This window comes from Cebus imitator, unplaced genomic scaffold (genome assembly GCF_001604975.1).
Source record: "Cebus imitator isolate Cc_AM_T3 unplaced genomic scaffold, Cebus_imitator-1.0 Scaffold11, whole genome shotgun sequence".
Taxonomy (NCBI): Eukaryota; Metazoa; Chordata; class Mammalia; order Primates; family Cebidae; genus Cebus; species Cebus imitator.
Genome location: NW_016107326.1, coordinates 9,831,455 through 9,849,909, shown reverse-complemented (window position 1 = coordinate 9,849,909; position 18,455 = coordinate 9,831,455). Strand labels below are relative to the sequence as shown.

General features: G+C 55.3%; 1 protein-coding gene across 7 annotated transcripts in view; it reads right to left on the bottom strand.

Moving 5' to 3' along the window:
* The window catches only part of ZMIZ1 (zinc finger MIZ-type containing 1), a 244,232-nt gene that overhangs the window by 173,105 nt on the left and 52,672 nt on the right, over nt 1-18,455 (bottom strand). For all 7 annotated transcript variants that reach the window (XM_037727408.1, XM_017496874.2, XM_017496866.2 and 4 more), the window contains exon 3: nt 1,509-1,604. The gene's annotated coding sequence lies outside the window, so the exon portion shown is untranslated. The remainder of the gene's footprint in view (nt 1-1,508; nt 1,605-18,455) is intronic.

The window sequence follows — 18,455 nt, the reverse complement described above, 5'->3', positions numbered from 1 at the left end:
AATACCTTACTTTACACTGCAGCCTCTGTGCTCTTACCTGGTTTAATTTCTCTTCTTCAAACTTAGCATCACCTGATCTATTATACATTTATACATTCACTTTTTAGGTATTTATTCTCCACGCCTCCTCACGAGAGCACAGACGCCACGAGGTCAGGGAGTTCTGTCTGCTTTATTCTCTGCGATATCTCTGAAACTTCAAGAGATCCTGACAGATTTTCTCGGTAAACACCTGGGGAATGAATGCATGAGCAATGCCACCTCATCCTCCTGAGGGTCTGCTTGCGGAATCAGCCAAAAACCCACCCCTGGGCAACAAAGTGAGACCTCCATCTCCACAAAAATTTAAAAATCAGCTGGACGCAGCGGCACATGCCTGTAGTCCCAGCTACATGGGAGGCTGAGATGGGAGAATCGCTTGAGCCTGGGAGGTCGAGGCTGCAGTGAATCCTATTCGTGTCACTGCACTCCAACCTGGGTGACAGAATGAAACCCTGCCTCAAAAAAACAAAAACCCAGCCCTTAATGCGGGCCTGGCCTGGTGTGATAGTCGGTGAATGTTTGATGAGTGAACTAAAGAGTAAATGGGTGGGGGAGGAACAGCTGAGTCGATGGGGGAATGGGTGAGTAAGTGGGTGGATGGAAGGATGGATGAGTGGTGGAGGGATGAATGGGTGGATGAGTGTGGATGGACAAAAAGAAAGAGGGATGGATGGAGCGATGGGCAGGTAAGTGGATGGATGAATGGGTCGCAGAGGCACACTATACAGACGAGTGGTTGCTTGGCCTCAAAAGCAGAACCTCTCTTGAGAGGGTGAGTGCAGCAGAAGGTCAAAGGAAAAGCACAGAAGCTGGTATGGCAACTAGGAGAAGGCCAAGCTGCCACGGCGTGGCCAGAGCTCACTGTGTGATCCCTGGCAGGCACCATTAACTTCCCTGTGCCGCCTTCTTGTGGGCTGAAAATGCGGATCATAATTCTTGCCCAGAGCTGCCAGGGAGAACTTTGGAATTTTGAATGCTGCCACCAAGGGGACAGCCACATCCCCAGCAAAGCACGTCTCCAGCTAGCTCTGCCTTGGAAAATCCTCTCTTCTTAAGCCCCACCTCACACTGTGGACCTCGTAGTCTCAGAATCCTGCATCCACAAGGACTGGGACCCCTGGCTGCAGCCCTAGAGTTCCGATGGAGCCAGGGTGCTAAGATGGTGCAACTGAATCAGACACAAGTGGCTCACAGACTTCTGGAGAACTGGGGTAAGTCTACGACCTGAGCCCAGCGCCGCATTTTGGAAAGAGGCAGACTGACACCCAGGAGCCTTTTCTGGCAGAATGAGCGCCCCACAAGGAGTTACAGAGAGGCTCTGCAGCCAGGACCAGGAAAGGCTGGGAGAAGCGGCTGCAAACCCGCTGCTCTGGTCCGGTGCACAGTACTTCTGGCTGCCTGGGCTTGCCCTGTCTATGCTTAGGCAAAGGTGATGGTAAGGCTTAGGCATCAGGGGCTGGTGTTACCTTTCGGGGTCTGGCAGCTCAGTGAGAAACAGCGGCTCCTCTCCTCACACCCCTTGCAGCATTGGTCTGATGCCAACGGGCCTCCTCCTCTTCCTCCTGGGTACACAGAAGAGAGATGGAACGTGTGTGAGGGCAGCCCGGTGTGCAGACAGCCATCCCCTCCCCTCCCACCTCCGTCCCTGCCGCCGAACAAATCTCAGCGGCCTCTTGGGTCACTTCAACACACCCGGGGATGCCTGATTTATCAGAGTTGGCCGTGTCTGCCCCGCCCAGCTGCACTCCAGCCAGCCAGCCGATTCCTCCTAGTGGGATTTTAAAAAACAGATAAATATAAGTTTTGTTTCTTCCTGGGCTGGGGACTTTGTGTTGTTGTCTCTCTCCTCTTAGTAAGAAAAGCAGAATGCCATCACTTTCCTGTGCGGCCCCCAGGCGGGGTGACAGGGAGAAGCTGTCGGGGGTATTTTTAGCCGGGTGCATGAAGCCCTTGCCGTGGCCTCTCTGCAGCGTGCCTGGCTTCAGGGAATTATCTCACACGGCCGGCCGGCAGCCACTTCCAAAGCCACTCTGTGACCCCTGCCTGAATTCTTTTCTCATTATGAATTGCTCACCAGATCCCTGACCAACACTTGGAGCCATTTTATGTGTGTACGCACCTCCTCGGGAAACCCAGCTCACTCCCTCGCCCCTCCTACGAGGTTCAGGGCTGGCTGTTTTGCTTCTAATGGGAGAGGAGGCCCAGATGCAGAGTTTAAAGCAGCAAAGAGCCCTGGTGATGATCTGGATTGTGCGCCTTGAACTTCAGCTGTTGTTCCCCCATGCTCTTCAGGACTCTTGATCTGAGCTGAGCTGTACCTGTGTGATGACTTAATTCATGTTTACCTTCCACTCACTTTTTTTTTTAAGCTCCAATAAATCTGGCCTTGTCCAAAGCAATCATGCTCTGGAAATAATCAATTTGATAGGCTAGTTATATATTTCTGATACACTAATAAATTGTAACTAATAAAACAAAAATATATGTTCTTTTTGGTACTACCTAATTCTAGAATCTTGCCGTAGACTACCAGAATTACATGGACCAAGCTCTGGTAAACTCCCTCCTGTCCATCAACCCTTACGTTGTGCAGAAGGAGAAGGCTGACTGGTGGGGCCCAAGAACTGGTCAGCGTATCAGGCTAAGGGCAGTAAGAAGTCAGAGCCATGTATGCTCTAGTCTTTAGTACCGTCTCTCTTTCCAGCACTGGGCGAGACCATTGAACTAGGCTGGGAGGATCTAGGTGGATGGGCACGAGGCATCTCAGGAATGGGGTGTCCCAAAGGTGGGCAGCAGGCCAGGCCAAGGCCCAGGGCCCAAAATGGCATCTTTTCCCAGCATTCTCTGAGGCCTCTGGTTCACTCTGCCCCTCCCATCAGGCTCCCCTTGGCTAGAGTGGGATCACAGGGGCCAGAAGGCAAATTCTCCCCTCTCTAGGTAGATCTGGAAGCACAGAACATGCCCCTGAGCCCGACAGCCTGTGCTCTTGGCTCTCTGACCCTGTGGGCTCCTGGGGGCTCCGCACTAGCTCTGGGCCTTGGCCTCCCCTTGAGAGGAGGCTGGTGATGGCGGACACCCCACAGCGCTGGGGCCTCACTGCTGTTCCCCAACCTCCCCCACTCTGCCCACAAGTTGGAGACCCTAGCTGGGCCCCTGGCCCGGTGCCCGCCGCCTGTCCCTCCCGCTGAGAACAGGATGTGGGTGTCAGGAGGTGAAGGAGAGTGTGGGGGTCGGGATGGGGAGTGGCCTCGGGACGGGACTTCCTGAAGCCAGATCGGTTTACCACAGTCAGTTGGGCCCAGGACCGCACAGCTGTGAGTTATAAATGTCCCTGTCAGAGCCCAGGCTGAGAGGCCTGCTGCAGGCGGAGGCGCCAGGGCCCACAGTGCCCACCCTGGGCCCCCCCAGCCGAGGGCCCGTCCTCTTGGAGGCCCTCCCCCAGTGTCCAGCCCTTATCCTTATGACCTCTGGGCTCTCCTGCCTCCTCTCCCAGAGAGACGGGTCTAGTACAGCCTTCCCCTGCTCACCCCTTCCTTACCCTTCCAGGTGCAGATCTTGTGGTTCCAGCTATCGGGAGAGCTCCCAGAGGGCAAGGGCCATTCTGGACCTGCACCAGGCAGGAACCTGAAGTTTGGCACACAACCAGCCACCCAATGACTGCTACAGGGGTGACTGTTTCAACTCACCAGCTTGCTTCCCACAGTCCCACCCGCCCCTGCCCACCAGGGCACACATGGAGAGGGAGCGGGAAGGGACGGGGCCCTGCCGGCCACACCTGGCCAGCAGTGAGTGGGGGCAGCAGGGCTGGCCACCAGGCCTCTGGGCACAGGGCTCTGTGTCCTGCACATGCAGGGAAGACTCCTTCAGGGACCTTCCCTTAGGGTCCCATTTTCCCCGTCTGCCCCCTCAGGGCTCCCTCCGCCTGGGGTGTGAAGTGTAGACCACAGCTCTGAAGCCAGCCTGCACCTGACACCACTGTCCACGGGGTGAGAAGACAGGTCCCTGGGACCCCAACGCTGGACCATCCAGCCAGGGCCACTGAAGTGGGCAGCATAGGGCTGGGTCACAGAAATCCAATCACAGTAACAGAAACTACCACGAGTGGCTCAGGCTGCAGGGCCTGAGGCTTATGCAATTTTGGAGGCCCTGTTTTAAAAATTATTTCAAATTACAAATATATATTTAGAATCAGAAAAGAAATCACAATAAATTTCTAGGGCCTTAGGAATCCATGCCCCTTTCTCATGAGGCCCCTGTTTAACAGTTTACCAGAAATGCCTTTATAGAAATGTTCCTGTTTGCAAACTGCTGTCCCTCCTACCTAGAACACTCTATAGCTCCCCGCAACTCCCAGCCTTCACCAGGGCTGTGCACAGGAGACACCAGGATGCCTAATCTTCACGGGCTTCCCTATAAGCCTCCCGCTAATCATCATAAGAGTGATGAAATGGATAGTGATATTTAATCTTTTGCTGTACTATTCTAAGTACTTTACGTAAATTAATCCATCTAATCTTACCACAACCTATGAGGTAGGTACTGTACCCATTTTTAACAGATGAGGCAACAGAGAGGTTAAGAAACCAATCAAAGGTCACACAACCAAGATGTGAACCCAGACAGCCTGACATGGATGCCACTGCCCGCCCTTCACCACTTCTATCCACCTCCCTCAAGAAGCCAGAAGGGTTTCCTTCCCCGAGACACTTCTACAGCAGCAGTCACCCAGGGCTGACACTGAGTAAGCCCCCTTCTGATGAAACAATTCATTCATTCCACACAGACACTCTGGGCACCCAGCAAGCCCCAAGATCTCGGCAGGAAACAGGGGCCTCCTGCTTACCTCACCCCACACAGGGCAGGGCTGGGGTCCTCCTCACAGGCAGAAGTGGGCACCATCCTGACTTCCCCAGACAGGCTGGGGGTTCCTAGAGATGGGCTGAGCCCTCCCAAGGAGACCCTGGAAGGAGGGGGGAGGTCTGCCAAACGTCACACGGCCTATGGTCCAACTCTCTCATTTTACGGATAAGGAAAGGTGGCCTGGAGAGGAGTGACTTCCTGAGGGTCCCCAGAGAGTGGTGGCCCTATGTGAGTTCTGAGGCTATCTTTCTGGAGGGGTGGGGCAGATCCTGGAGGGCTGGGGTGGCCAAGGCCAGGCCTGGGGGAGGAGGCAGGTGCCTTTTGGCCCCCTAGGAGCAGTGCCTTTGTTTTCTCTCTTTGTTTTCCATCTGCCCACAGCCTCAGCGGCCTTCCAGGCTTCCCCTGATTGTGTACAGGGCGATAAAGGGGCTGATGAGCCGGAGATCTCTGGCAGCACAGACACAGTGGCGGCGGGTGGGTGGGTGGGTGGGTGGCCGAGGGGGCCCCTGAAATGAGGCTCACTGCCGGCTGTGCTGAGTCTTCCCCTGAGGGACACTTTGCACATGGCTCTCAGGCTCCAGGAAGCAGCAGTCAGGCCTGGAACCCTGGCCCTTGGACCCCAAAGCCTCGGGGATATCCACTGGGCCATGCTGACCCTGACCCTTAGCTGCCTGGCCACCCAGACAACACCAGGCCTTGTCAAAGCTGTTCTCCCTTTAACTCAAGAACTGGCCATCTTCAGATTGGCCAGGAAGAAAGAGAGCAGGGGGGCACTCAGTGTCTTACCTATCAACACCAGGGAAACAGGGGCGTCGGGTGTCCACGTGAAGTGACACACTCGCACCTGTTGGCTTGGTGGGACATGGGGTAGTGTCACCAACCTCCTGGCTTCCTTGAAACAGAGTCCCAGTGAAACTACCTCTGGGAGGGCAAATGACTGCTCCCCTGTGGGCTAATTCTGACCAACTGTGGGGCTGGGGAGAGAAGGGCACAAGCTAGGGACACCGTCTGCCCAGTCATGGGATGGGGCACTAGTGGCTGCACACCTGGCCCACCCTGCCCCAGGTCACTGCTGACCCTGACCTCATCTGCCTGGTCTGCTGACCGGTCTTCTCAGACCCTTCTCAAGATATCAAATAACCCACCTTCAGTTATTAGGTACCGTAAGCCATGTCCATCTTCCATCTTAATTCTTTATGTATTTAAAAATGTATTGGTCAGGCGTGGTGGCTCATGCCTGTAATCCCAGCACTTTGGGAGGCTGAGGATCACCTGAGGTCAGGAGTTCGGGACCAGCCTAACCAACATAGTGAAACCATGTTTCTACCGAAACTACAAAATTAGATGGACATGGTGGTACATGCCTGTAACCTCAGCTACTTGGGAGGCTAAGGGCAGGAGAATTGCTTGAACCCAGGAGGCAGTGGTTGCAGCGAGCTGAGATTGCTCTATTGCACTCCAGCCTGGGCAAGGAGAGTGAAACTCAGGCCTCAAAAAAAAAAAAAAAAAGTATTTAATTATTTAAATCACTTTAAACCAATTACTTTCTTTTGACTTAACCTCACCGAAAGCAATACGATCTGTGAAATCATGGGTTTGATGTATTAATTATATTTTTTTTCCTAAGTTACATGAACATACATACCTAATGTTAAAATTTGAAATTCAGATCCTCACATGTGTCCTCACATAGCCCACAGCGTGCAAGGCCTGACCTGAGCCCAGGCCAGTCCCGGCGAAGTCCCAGTCTAGGCTGGGAGAATGCCTTGCTCAGTGAGCCCAGGGCTGCCCAGGGAAGTAGAAGGGAGCGGAGGTTTTCATAAGGGCACACAGAGGGTTTGGTTTGGGCCACGGGCTAAGTGCCCCTTTCTTCAGCATGGGCTGGAGTTTGGCCCTCATAGTTCTTCAGCAGCAGATAAAGCTACCTCCCTGCAAATTCCTCCTGGGATGGCCACTGGAGTCCAGTCTAGTATAGCAGTCTGACTCTGTCCCTGGTCACTGTTTTGCTGGAAGGTGGTAGGCCTCTGTGGGCCTCAGTTTCTCCATCTGTACAAAAGCAGTGGGTGAGCCAGAGGTTCCTCCCAGCTCCACCAATCAGACTGCAGCACCTCTCCCCACCCCCACCCCAAGCCCCAGTGGCATTTCGTGCTCCTGGTGACCCTGGGCTCCAGACAGGCCCTCGAACCCCCCAGGTGAGCCTCCCCTGATCCCTTCCTCCCACACCTAATCAGGGGCCTCAAGTGGTGTCCGGGGTGCATATGAGAGATAGGGCCATCCTGTGTGACAGCTATAAAATCTGATAATCAGCTAATCACCAGCAAATTAGCATCCCATCTTTACATAGAACAAATATAGTATTTACGTAAAAGTTGTTAGGAGTTTCTCTCTTTTTAATTAGCAGAAATAAATGCAAAATGAATGGTAATTAGGCAGCTGATGGATTCGGTAGCACAATTATGCCTGCGGCAGTGCCCCAGTCCTTAAACACTGCATGCTCTGAGGAATCAGAGGAGCCTATTTATATGATTTATTTATAAAACAAAGTTAACAGGAACAGAGGGGCGAGGTCTGGGCACTGCTGGAGGAGGGGTCTTGGCTGCAGAGCAAGGCACTGGGGGGAGAGGGAGCTTCAGTGCCTAAGGAATAAGGGGGAGGGGGCTGCTCAGTGTTGAGCTATGAAAATGCACCACCACAGCCCCCATGTGTCTATTTCAGGCTAGGCATGCCTTGCTGGGAACGGCGCCCCTGGCAGGAAGCAGGCTAGGGCAGTGCGAGGGGCTGGGAGTGGCTGTTTTTATACTTTTGTCTGTCTCTTTCTCTTCCCTGGTCCCTACTTCTCTCTTTTTTGTTGGCCCTATACTTTCACTGAGTGCTTCTCTGTGCTGTACCCCTGAATTGCAGAGTGAAGGGAATATTCTTCCTTTCCTCCCGGAGCTCCGGAGAAACCAGATCCAGGAATAATGCAGTTCAACACAATGGGAATAAGTTCCAGACCAACAGAGCACCCAATGCTGTGAGAGTACAGAGGCAGGAGCCCAGAGGAGGCAGTCCCGAGGAAGAGGCACAAATTGGGTTTTGAAGGGTACTCAGGAGTTTTCTGAGAAGGTGGCAAGTAGCCAAAAGACCTGCATGTGAAAAGGCAGGAAGGTAGGAAACAGCATGATGTAACTGCAGGAAAGGAGTGTACTGGGGGTGGGCGATGGAGAAGCAAGCAGGGTCTTCGATGCCATTCATTCTAAGGGTTTGGACTTGATCCTAGAAGCTGTGGAAAGGTCTGAACCAAGGGAGTGGGCAGCCTCTTTCCACTGACAGTTCTTTTCTTAGCTTCCCCTCCCCCACCCCAGAGTCAGCAAGGGGGCCAGGTCGACAGGCCATTAAGAGGCAGCTGGTCCAGCTCATCGGAGCAGGAGGCTAACCTGATTACAGGGACAGGAGGTCTGTCTGCGTGGGAGGGGAGGGAGGAAGGGAGAGTAAAGGGAAGGGGGGCATGCTGAGCCAACCCTGGGTGTCCGGAGTGGGGGGCCCTCTTCCCTAGAACATAGTCCCTGGCCCGGCCCCCACCCCACTGCCTCGCCAAGCTTGGGGGAGAGGAGAGGGCACTGCCTCAAAGCCCAGCTCACCACTGATTTGTGCTGTGACCTTGAAGAGCCATTCCCAATTCTGGGTCACACATTCTAGTCTCCAAAACAAAGTCTTCAATTCGAATAGGGAAGAGGCAGCAAATCCGGCCCCCAGTCCTATCCCATGTAGTATACTTTCATGAGCATGGGTTGTCTAAACTTGTAAGAATTTAGGTGGGGCAGACACTCTCCAGAATGCCACAGTCCTCGCCGCTCCCTCCTGCCTCACTCCAGCCCAACACAAAGGCTTGTGTGGTATGCTGCAGGCAGCAGCTGAGTGCGGACCTGCATGCGGACCTGGGCTCAGACAGACAGAAAGCCCCGCCAAAAAGGCTGGTGATCAGAGTAGCTTCCCTGCCATGTATGACCTTTGCAGGAGGAGACGTGGAAGCCGCTGCTGCGCTCAGGGTTTGGAGTGGACAAGAAGCCCTTCCCTCTCTCCAGCCACTACCCTGACTCAGTCTGCCGGCCTCTAAATGGGAACAATATTACCTGCCCACCCAAGCCCCAGGGTCACTAGAAAGCTCAGAGAAGCCCGGGCAGGTGGCAGTGTTCTGAAAGTCAAAGCCCTGGGTAGTGGTTTAACCGTGACTTTGAACACTGCAGGTTCTGAAGGATTTCACAAAGGGAAGTTTTGCACTCCCCAGCGCTCAAACCTCCGGAGCCTCCCTTTTAAACAGCAGTGCTCAAAGGTCTTTCAGCAGCCCGGCAAGGCCTAGAAATGGTGCCTGAGCTGCTATCTGCCATCACTCTCAGGAACGCGCTCTGAACTTGTAAGGGAAGACAAAGATCATACCGCACCACTTCTCTGCTCTGTAAGTTGTGCTCCTGCCTTTGGCCAAAATCAATACAAATCTGCACTATGATTGTTCCACCTGCACAGGGGCCAGGCCCCTTTCGATGACACTCCAGCCCTGACCGGCAAGGCGGGTCTCCCTTTACCACACGACTTCAGCCCCAACTCAGGGGGCAGCGGGGTGTGGGGTGGAGGTGGGGTCATGAATGAGGGGGACAGCACAGGGGAGAAGCAGAGGGGGCCGTGCAGAGCTGCTCTAAGTGCCTCTCCAAAGACAAGCCTGGTGCTATTCATCAACTGGTTTTCAGGGCTGTGAGAAATCAATGGCATTTGTGCTGCAAACTCATCATTAGGACAGGAAAAACTCTGCAATGGAATTGATTTGTTTAAATATAATAACACAATTTAACAGAGAACTGTGGGGGTGGGGAAGGGACCGAGGCAAAAAAAAAACAAAACCGGAACAACAGCTCAGAGAACAGGGAGGTGAACCCCTGAAAAACCCTCCAGTGTGGCTGCTGAGCCCCAGTGCCACCCCCACCTGTCCCCCAAGCCCCTGCGACCAAGGAGGCCAGAGCGGGCATGTGCTGTCCCCCTGCATGAAGCAGCTCAGGACTGGTCTCAGGTATGTCCTCAGTGGCCTGTGGGTGGGCCCAGGGGCCTGGCTGGTCATTGCTGCATTGTTCTTGGAGATGACTTTGCTTAGTGAATATTGGTTCAACTCAACAAATTCTTATTAGGCATCCACTATGGTCTGAGCACCTGTGCAGGGCTGTGGGGGACACGGGAAGAACTCCTGGCCATAGCCTGAAGGCATTCCATGGCAATGGGGTGGGTGAGGCAAAAATGTGAGGCTGGGGCAGGCTGGCTTCCTGGGGGTCTCAGGAGATGTCAGGCGGGGGTGTCGGGAGATGCTAGGGCAGGAGGAAGACAAAGAGGGGACAGTCCGGGCAAAAATGCAAGGGCCCTTCTAAGAACTGGGAGGGCCCCGTTTGGAAGATGGTGCTCATTTCACAGGTGTGGTACCTGCCTGATGATGACTGATGGGAGCTGACTTTATTGATCCTTAAAATGTTCCAGGACCCTGCAAACACTTTCTAAGTGTCACTTCATTGAATCTCACCATCCTGTGAAGGACAGACTACTGTTACCCGCATTTCACAAATGATGCCATCAAAGCACCAAGAGGTAAAGTGACTGCCCATGGTCACATGGCGAATCAGTGATGGAGCCAGAATCAGACCCTCACATGTATGGCCCCAGCGCCTATGCGCCAACTGTGGCACTTTCCCGCCATCATTGGGCCTTGGCCTGCATGTGAACTGGGGAGACAGACAACGGCTGCCCACTGGGAGCTGAGGCATGAGATACACTGGGCAACTGCATGGCAGCAGCTCAAGGGGGAGTCTGAGAAGGGCACAGAGGGGGCACTGCACCCATGTGGCACCCAGCTGCAGCTCTGCTGTGGGCTCAGCCCTGCATACTGGGTAGGGTTGGAGTGTTGACTGGAAGGAGCTGGGCCTGGTACTCGGGGTGTCCCCAGACCCTCCATGTGACCTTGGGGTCTGAGGGTGGAGGGCACAAGCAGGCTGATATCAGGGAAGGCCTGGGCAGCTCTGGGCAGCCTCACTGAGCTCAGGAAGGGCCTTAATATCAGACTGAAAATTCTGACTTTATGCATGGTGATGGGGAAGCCAGGGAGGGAAGTGGAGGGCTGGGAAGGGCTCATGTATTCAGAGGCAGGTCGATGGTCATCAGCAGGGGTGGGATGGTGAGGGGGGTCACAGATCCAGAGATGGTTAAGGGGGCCGAATTGACTGTTGGATGTGGGGGTCGGGGAAAGTGAGGTATCAAGGATAGTCCGGGCGTCTTCCCGCAGCACTCTGAGGGCTTGGATGCCCAGCTTCGCTGAACCAGCGGCCATCTGCATCAATATGAATTGAGTCAGGAGCCCTGGGAGAACTGTGCCCCTCCCCCAGGAAGCCCTGACTTCGGGGAGGGCACTGTAGGCCAGCAGGCTGCCACCAACTCCGCTCTGTCCCCCTGCTGACCTTTCTCCTTTGTCAGCAGTGCACTCCATCAATGCACCGGAAGGGCCAGTGCAATCCCTCCCAAATGCCCAGGCCAGGGCTGGGGGCAGGGGCTTGCTCTGTTCTTCCTCTTTGAAGGAAGAGGTTTCCTGAACGTCTCCAGAAAGCTGGGAACAAAGTCGAAAAAGCCCTCAGTGCAAATGGGGAGACTGAGGCCTGGTGAGGGGCAGCTCAGAGTCCACCAGACAACTGCAGTCACAGCCTTGAGCAAAGAGCCCACCAGGTGTGAGTCATGCCGCTCCTGCTGGCAGAGGGGAGGGAAGAGAGGAAGCTGCAGAGGAGACTGGAGCCAGGCCTTGGGGGATGGGCAGGCACAATCTGGCTGGGGGAGGGGGTTTATGGGGGTGGGAAGGGGCCGACTGCACCAGCAAGCCCCTGAGCCAAGGAGAGGATCCCGTGGGTTTCGGAGTGGGGCCGGTGGACTCAGGCAGGCCTTGTGTGGTCAACCATCCTGATTTGCCCACAAGTGATAGGTTTCTGGGACACAGAACTTTCCATGCTAAAATCGAATGGTCCCAGGCCAACTGGACGGTGGCCACCCTGGTGGGGCTGATGCTGAACTCTGGTTTTCATTTCAACCACCACTCTCTGTGTCTCGGTTTCCTCATCTGGAACATAGAGCTCATAACCGTTCCTTGCATATGGTTGCTGGGAGGTCGGGGAGAGTGACATTAAATAATGTATGTAAAGTGTTTAGCATCCGAACAGCATCTGATAAAACTCATTAAACAAACGGCAGGTGGCCACTGTTATTACTCCCAACTGCTAGACTATTCTTACTACCAGGAGTACCAGCTAACACGTACCAAGTGCTTACCTTGCATCAGACTCTCTAAGTGCTGTGCATATGCTGCTAATCTAATCCTTACAATACTTACAGGGAAGGAAGTATTATCATCCCCATTTTCAGACAAGGACACTGAGGTGTAGACGGGCTAAGCACTGCCCATGCTCTCACACCTGCCAGGCACAGAGTGCTGAAAACCACTTCTTTTTCCACTGGAATGACCCCAAAGCCTGAGCGATGTTGGCCAATGTCAACATGGTTCTGGTCACACTGACCCAGGGCAAGAACTGGACAAACACCGCAGGCCACTCTGGAGGTGTCCTTGGGATAAGCAAGCATCCCCTGTTTTCAGGGAGGTTGAGTCCCTAATCCTCACCCCGGGTCTTCAAGACCTTCCCCTTCTCGTCCAATCAATCTAATTTAGTTGGGTTCCAGGGTCTATTTACACAGCAAAAGAAAGGAACACCCCACAATGTGCACAGGCCTCCTCCTAGCCCCAGGGGCTCAGCTCTTGATCAGGCATGTTCTGCCCACTGCGATTCATTCTGCAACACTGCAAGGTCAGGTTCACGCCCATTTCCGCGATGAGAACAGAGGCTTGGAAATGTGTTATGGTTGCACAGCTGGATCTAAACGTGTCCAGCTCCAAAGCCTGGGCTCCTCTTGGTGGCTGCTGTGACAGGATGAACACCAGCATGAGGGCAGGGGGCCACACCGCATATGTCTGAGGGCAGGGGCCTACACCGCATATGTCTGGGTCAGGTACGGTGCAGGGAGAGGTGAGCACTAAAAACTCCAAGGAGGGGCAGAGCCCCCTCTCTTAGAGCGCAGGGGAAAGTCTGGCAGCTCAAGTACCCAGGGGTAGGGCAGCCAACCTGGACAGGTACTGAACCCAGGGAGAAGAGGGGACAGAGACCAAGGTCGAGGCAGGAGCCCACCACCCTGCTCCCTGGAGAGGAGGGAGGCTTGCAGAGACCCCTCTTCAGACTCAGAAGCTGAGCATGCAATGCCTCCTGCCCCAATCCCAAGGAAGTTCTCGGTGCAAGGAACCACAGGCTTGCAAAGCAATTAGCTTCCAGCACCCAGAAAAAAGGTCGCTGACGGGGCAGGCGGGTGCTGGCTGAGCAGGGGCCCTGGGAAGCTGGGCCGGTTATTTTTAGCATGTCAATTCAAGAGGGAGGAGGCCCTCCTTCCCACCAGGTAAATGTCAGCGCCACTGGCAGCCCCAGCCAATTAAAGCAGCTGGAGCCAAAGAGGGAAGACAGAGACTGGTGGCCTCTCCTGCTGGCCCCCAGTAGCTCCTGCTAAGGGCCTGCTCCCGACTCAACCTGCCTCCTAGCCCTGAACAGGAAACCCTGGCTCAGTCCAAAAAGGCTGACCAGGGGCCTGGCTGGAGTCCTGATTGGGCCGTGTGACCCTGGCCAAGTCTCATGCCTTCTCTTCTCTGACTCTGGTTCCCTCTCTGGAAACCACCCCGCCTCCAAGCCCACCTGATACTATGAGGGTGACATGAGTCAGGGGTTGTGAAGATAAATGAAGCTTGCCACCCCTTGCTGTGGGGTGGCTGCTTTATTATTCCAGAAAAGAATAGACTTCCCAAGTGGGAGCCTGGGCCAGCCCGAGCTGAAGGGGCCTGAGCTGGCCGCTGTGCAAACTGCTGGGGGATTTGCGCAATCCCTGGGACTTGGAGTCCAAGGAGCCTGTGGCTGGCGCTCTGCTGATAGGAGAGGCATGAGAGAGAGGCCGCTGAGGTCAGTGGAGGCTCTGCAAACACAGACCGGGCCGAGCCCAGGGCTACGGGGAGGAACCGCACCCGGAGAGGGCACCAGGCACCCAGAGCGCCGGCAGCAGGCCTGGCACTGGCATGGCATCTCCTCTGCATCAGGGTCTCAGCCTGTGCAGCCTTGGGAAGGAATACTGTCCCCTCCCCATCCCCAGCAGGAGGGATGGAGGCGGAAGGAGGGAGTTGGTCACAGAAAAGAGAGGGGAGGCACATCTCCTATTTTACCCTGGGAGCCAGATCCTCAGTCCGTAGTGGGGGCTGCCCCAGGGACCTAATCCCTCATCCTCCCAGGCTGGTCCAGCCTGGCAAACCCCCGAAATCACGGGGGAGAAGCCCCGGGTCTAGCAGCAGCCTCCTGAGTCAGGTGAGGAAGCCCATCCTTCTCTCAGATTCCCCAGCACCAGCTCACACCCTCCAGAAGCAGACTCTTCCACTGAGGCACTTCCCTGCCGTGGCCCCCAGGTGCCTGAAGCTCAGAGGAGATGCAAGGGAAACTGAGGCACACAAGTGGGGCAGTGATCTATTCAGGGGCATTTAGCAAGTTAGAAGCAAAATATAACCTTCCTCCTTCTGCCATCTCCACCCCCAGTGCATGTCCAGCCTCATTCTTTCACTGCAGGCCCAGCCTCCACAAAGCCCCCATTATCTGCCCGCAGTGTGCCTGCCGCAGGGTCTTGGCCCAGCTGTTCCCTTTGGGTGGAATGCTTTCAGTTCAGTTCACAGTCTGGTCATTCTTTGGGGCCCAGCTGGCACTCACCTCCTCCAGGAGGCTCTCCATGACCCTTAAGGCCCTCACAGCCCCTAGCCCATGCTGCCCGTGGTCAGCAGCCTCCCAGACCGTGAATTGGCTGGACACTCCACTGTGCCCTTGGCAGAGGGGGCTGATGAGGGAAAGGGTAAGCCTGGGTTTCCTGAGTCCACTTTCCTTCCTCACTCGCTTGCCCCTTGTCAATCTCACACCGGGTCCGATTCTGAGACATTGTCTCTGGCCCTGACCATCAGGCCTGCAAATCCAGGCCTCACTGGGGGCTCTCTGGGTGAACTGATGACAGGATAAGCCCTTGCTCACAGTGGCGAACCTCTTACAGCAGGAGGCAGAATGCAAATGTGGCTCCATGGAGCCAGGTCTGTGGGCTTCCGCGTAGCTCTCAGCCCCAGTTCTGGGTGGCTCTCCACAGGTCCCAGAACTTCCTTGGCCCCTTGGAGTCAGTCTTGCCTTTCTGCAGATAGAAGGCTCCTATCACTGCTGCTGCTGGTCCCTGCCCCTGCCAGCCTCTGCATTCCCCCTGTAGACTAAGCAGTGTAGGGTGGCCGTGCACTCAGCTGAAAGCCTGATGGGACACCATCTTGGTTACCTTAGGGCATGCCCTCCTCTCATCTGTGCCATGAGTGGGGAGGGCGAGATGATTTCTAAAGACCATTCCTCCCAACAGGAGACAGAGGCTGTGGGTTTGTTTTTATTCCAATAAGGATCCCACCCTTATGGCCCCACCCAGTGTCTATTACTTGCTGCAAGGTCATTGAGGCTTCAGAGCTAGGAGCACAGGGCACGGGCAAGGCTGTCCTCCACCCCAATGTGTGGCCTGGGTGTGTGGCTCATGAAACAGAGACAGACAAACTCCAGAGCTCAAAAAGAGCCAGGGGAGCAAACATCAGCGGGAGGGAGAAGCGCCCTCAGTAAGTAACACCCAGGCAAGTCTTTACAGCCTCACACACTTACCAGAGCGAGCACACACCATCCATGAGGCATCCCTATGACTCTGGGAGAGCCAGAGGGAGACCCAGACCTACCTCTCTTGGGAAAGACACTGCCTACCTGCTCTAGCCTCTGTCCCCACCATGAGCATGCTGTGTGTCCCTGGGCTGGTCTCTGAGCCTCTCTGATCCCACTGAATCACTGAGCAATGGCCACCTCAAGCTCCTGAGCTGAGATCAGGCCCGTGGAAGATGGGGTTAGGGGAGGTGTGCAGATGGTGGCACCTGGCTCCACCCTCAGTCGCTTTATCTTGCAGCATTTGAGAAGACTGGCTTTTCCCTCTTGGTAGAAAGCTCTAGTGCCTGGCCCAGCAGAGGTGCCTGGGTTGCTGCAGGCCGTGGTGGAGCATGAATGTCCGGCCAGTAGACAAGCCCCCAACCCTGCTCTTCCTGCTGCCACAGTTCCTGGGTGAGCAGGGTCTTAGACTGACCACACCTCACCCTTGCCCCAGCGTGCAGGCTGAGGCCGACCCTCCTAGCTCTTGCAAAGGAGCTGCCACTGCTCTACAGTCTCTTTTAGCTTCCCACTCCCTGAAGGATCATGGCCAAACTCTGTGGCCCAGAGTTCGAGGCCCTCAGGGGCTATCTCAGCTCCTGCTTCCAGCTGTGGCTGAATGAATCTTCCTCCCCAGCTGGACTGCCCTGACTGCAGAGACCTCAGGAAGACCCTACTCTTCCACTCTGTATAGGACCCCCACTCACCTTCCTCCTCCACCAGGCAGTCTTCCCTGGCTGCCTCCTCCAGCATGAAGAATGAGCTACACCTACCTAGCAACCCTGCACTAGAGACTGTGACCTCTGCTCGGACCTCTGGACCTGGGGCGGCGCTCTCCCAGCTCAACCCGCAGATTCAGTATTGGACACCAGTGTCTACCATGGTACGGGAACATGAGGAAGTGTTCACCCCAACCTGGCTGATGGAGAGAATGGATCACCCACCCAGCAAACACGTAAGTACTATGACAGGCACTTTGATGTGGTAGAGAAAACACATATTATGGTGTCAGATAAAACTGGGCTGAGTACTAGCTCCACTAATAACCTGTGTGACCTTGGCTAAGTTTCTTAACCTCTCTGTGCTTTGAGTTTTCTCATTTATACAACAGGATAAGTCCCAAGTTCAATGGGTTGTTGACTCCCTTGAAGACTGCAGTTTGTAATCCCTGACCCACCCCAATCCTCTGGTTTTACAGACCAATAAACAGATGCTCAGAGAGGGGCAGCAACTTGTCCAAGGTCACACAGCAGTTCTGCGAAGGGACTGAAGCTTGAACATAAGTCCTGCTCAGAGGGCCTGCCGGGACAGTAGCCCCACCCTGCTGACCCAGAGGGGCACCCTACCTTGAGCAGGAATAAGCAGTGAGGTGCAAACCATTCCCAGCTCCAGGCTGGGCTGGGGGGTTGTGGAGTCAGTGCAGGCTGCAGAGGCTGGGGTGGAGGGCCTGGGCTGCAGGCCACAGATTCCACGCAGTGGGAGGAGAGATGCGCGTTCTCAGCTGGCGCTGAAGACTGACAGGCATGCCATATGCAGACCCTGGAATCCCAGCTCCATGTGTCCACGGGCTGGGCTCTGGCCAGGCCTGCTGTGAGCTGGGCTTGGCATTCAAGGTCTTCACGGCCAGCCCCGAACCGCCTGTGTAACCCTGGAAGTCTGCTGACTGACAACTTAGGGTGTGCATGCTGGCAGCCTAAAGCCACACACGAGGGGCTGGAGGGGCTGGAGAGGACAGCGCAGCCTTCACCCCAGGTGGCTGCCCACAGAGCTCTGAGCAACAGCTGTTCGGGATCGCCTGGTAGGAAACCCAAATGCAGCCCAACCCCAATCCGCGATCTCCCTCTCCACCTTTTCTTAAAGACCACACAACCATGCCACTCCGCGGAGGGAAACCCTCCCGTGTGCCCACAGCTCTAGAGTCTGCCCCTCCCCACTCCCGCTGCTGCCACCTTCACCCCACATGCTAGAAAGTGCCGGAAAGCACTAACCACACTCCAGGCACGGCTGTGAGAGTGCCCTGGCTTATTTCACTGAATCCCTCACAACTAGAGGGATAGCCTCCCTGTTTTACAGATGAGGAAATGGGGCACAGAGAGGTGAAGTCCCTAATCAGAAGCCACAAAGAAAGGAGTAGCCGAGCTGGAAAACCTCCACACCTCAGCCCAGTCTACAGCCGCAAGCACGCCACGGTCCTCCACGCTCATCCACCAAGCGTGTTTTGAGTGTCTTTCATGAAGTGCCAGCCATATGGAACCGTCTGTCATGCCCCTGACATGACACCCTCTCATCTGGGGCCAGCCTTTGCCCACCGTTGCAGCCCAGGCCAGCTCGGGTCTCTCACCTCTGCCCCGGGCTTCGGAGCCACGTATACCTGACCCTAGTGTGCCAAGCCGCGTGAACTGGGTTGCATCACTTGTGCGGAAAAGCAGCGCTGGGCTCGTGTCTACTCTAGCTGGCTGGACCTCCACGCTCCACCAGGCCCTCTTCAGCGACCCACACACCTCTCCTGGGCCACGGGCTGGAGCTGTCTACCAGAAGGGAAAAGCCAGTCTTCCAAAATGCCGTAAGACAAGGAGGCTGAGGGCGGTGCCAGGTGCTGCTCTCTGCTGCCACTGTCTACACCGCTGCCCAGTGTGGGTCTGACTCTACACCCCTGCCCGATGTGGGTCTGACTCTACACCCCTGCCCGATGTGGGCCTGACTCTACACCCCTGCCCGATGTGGGTC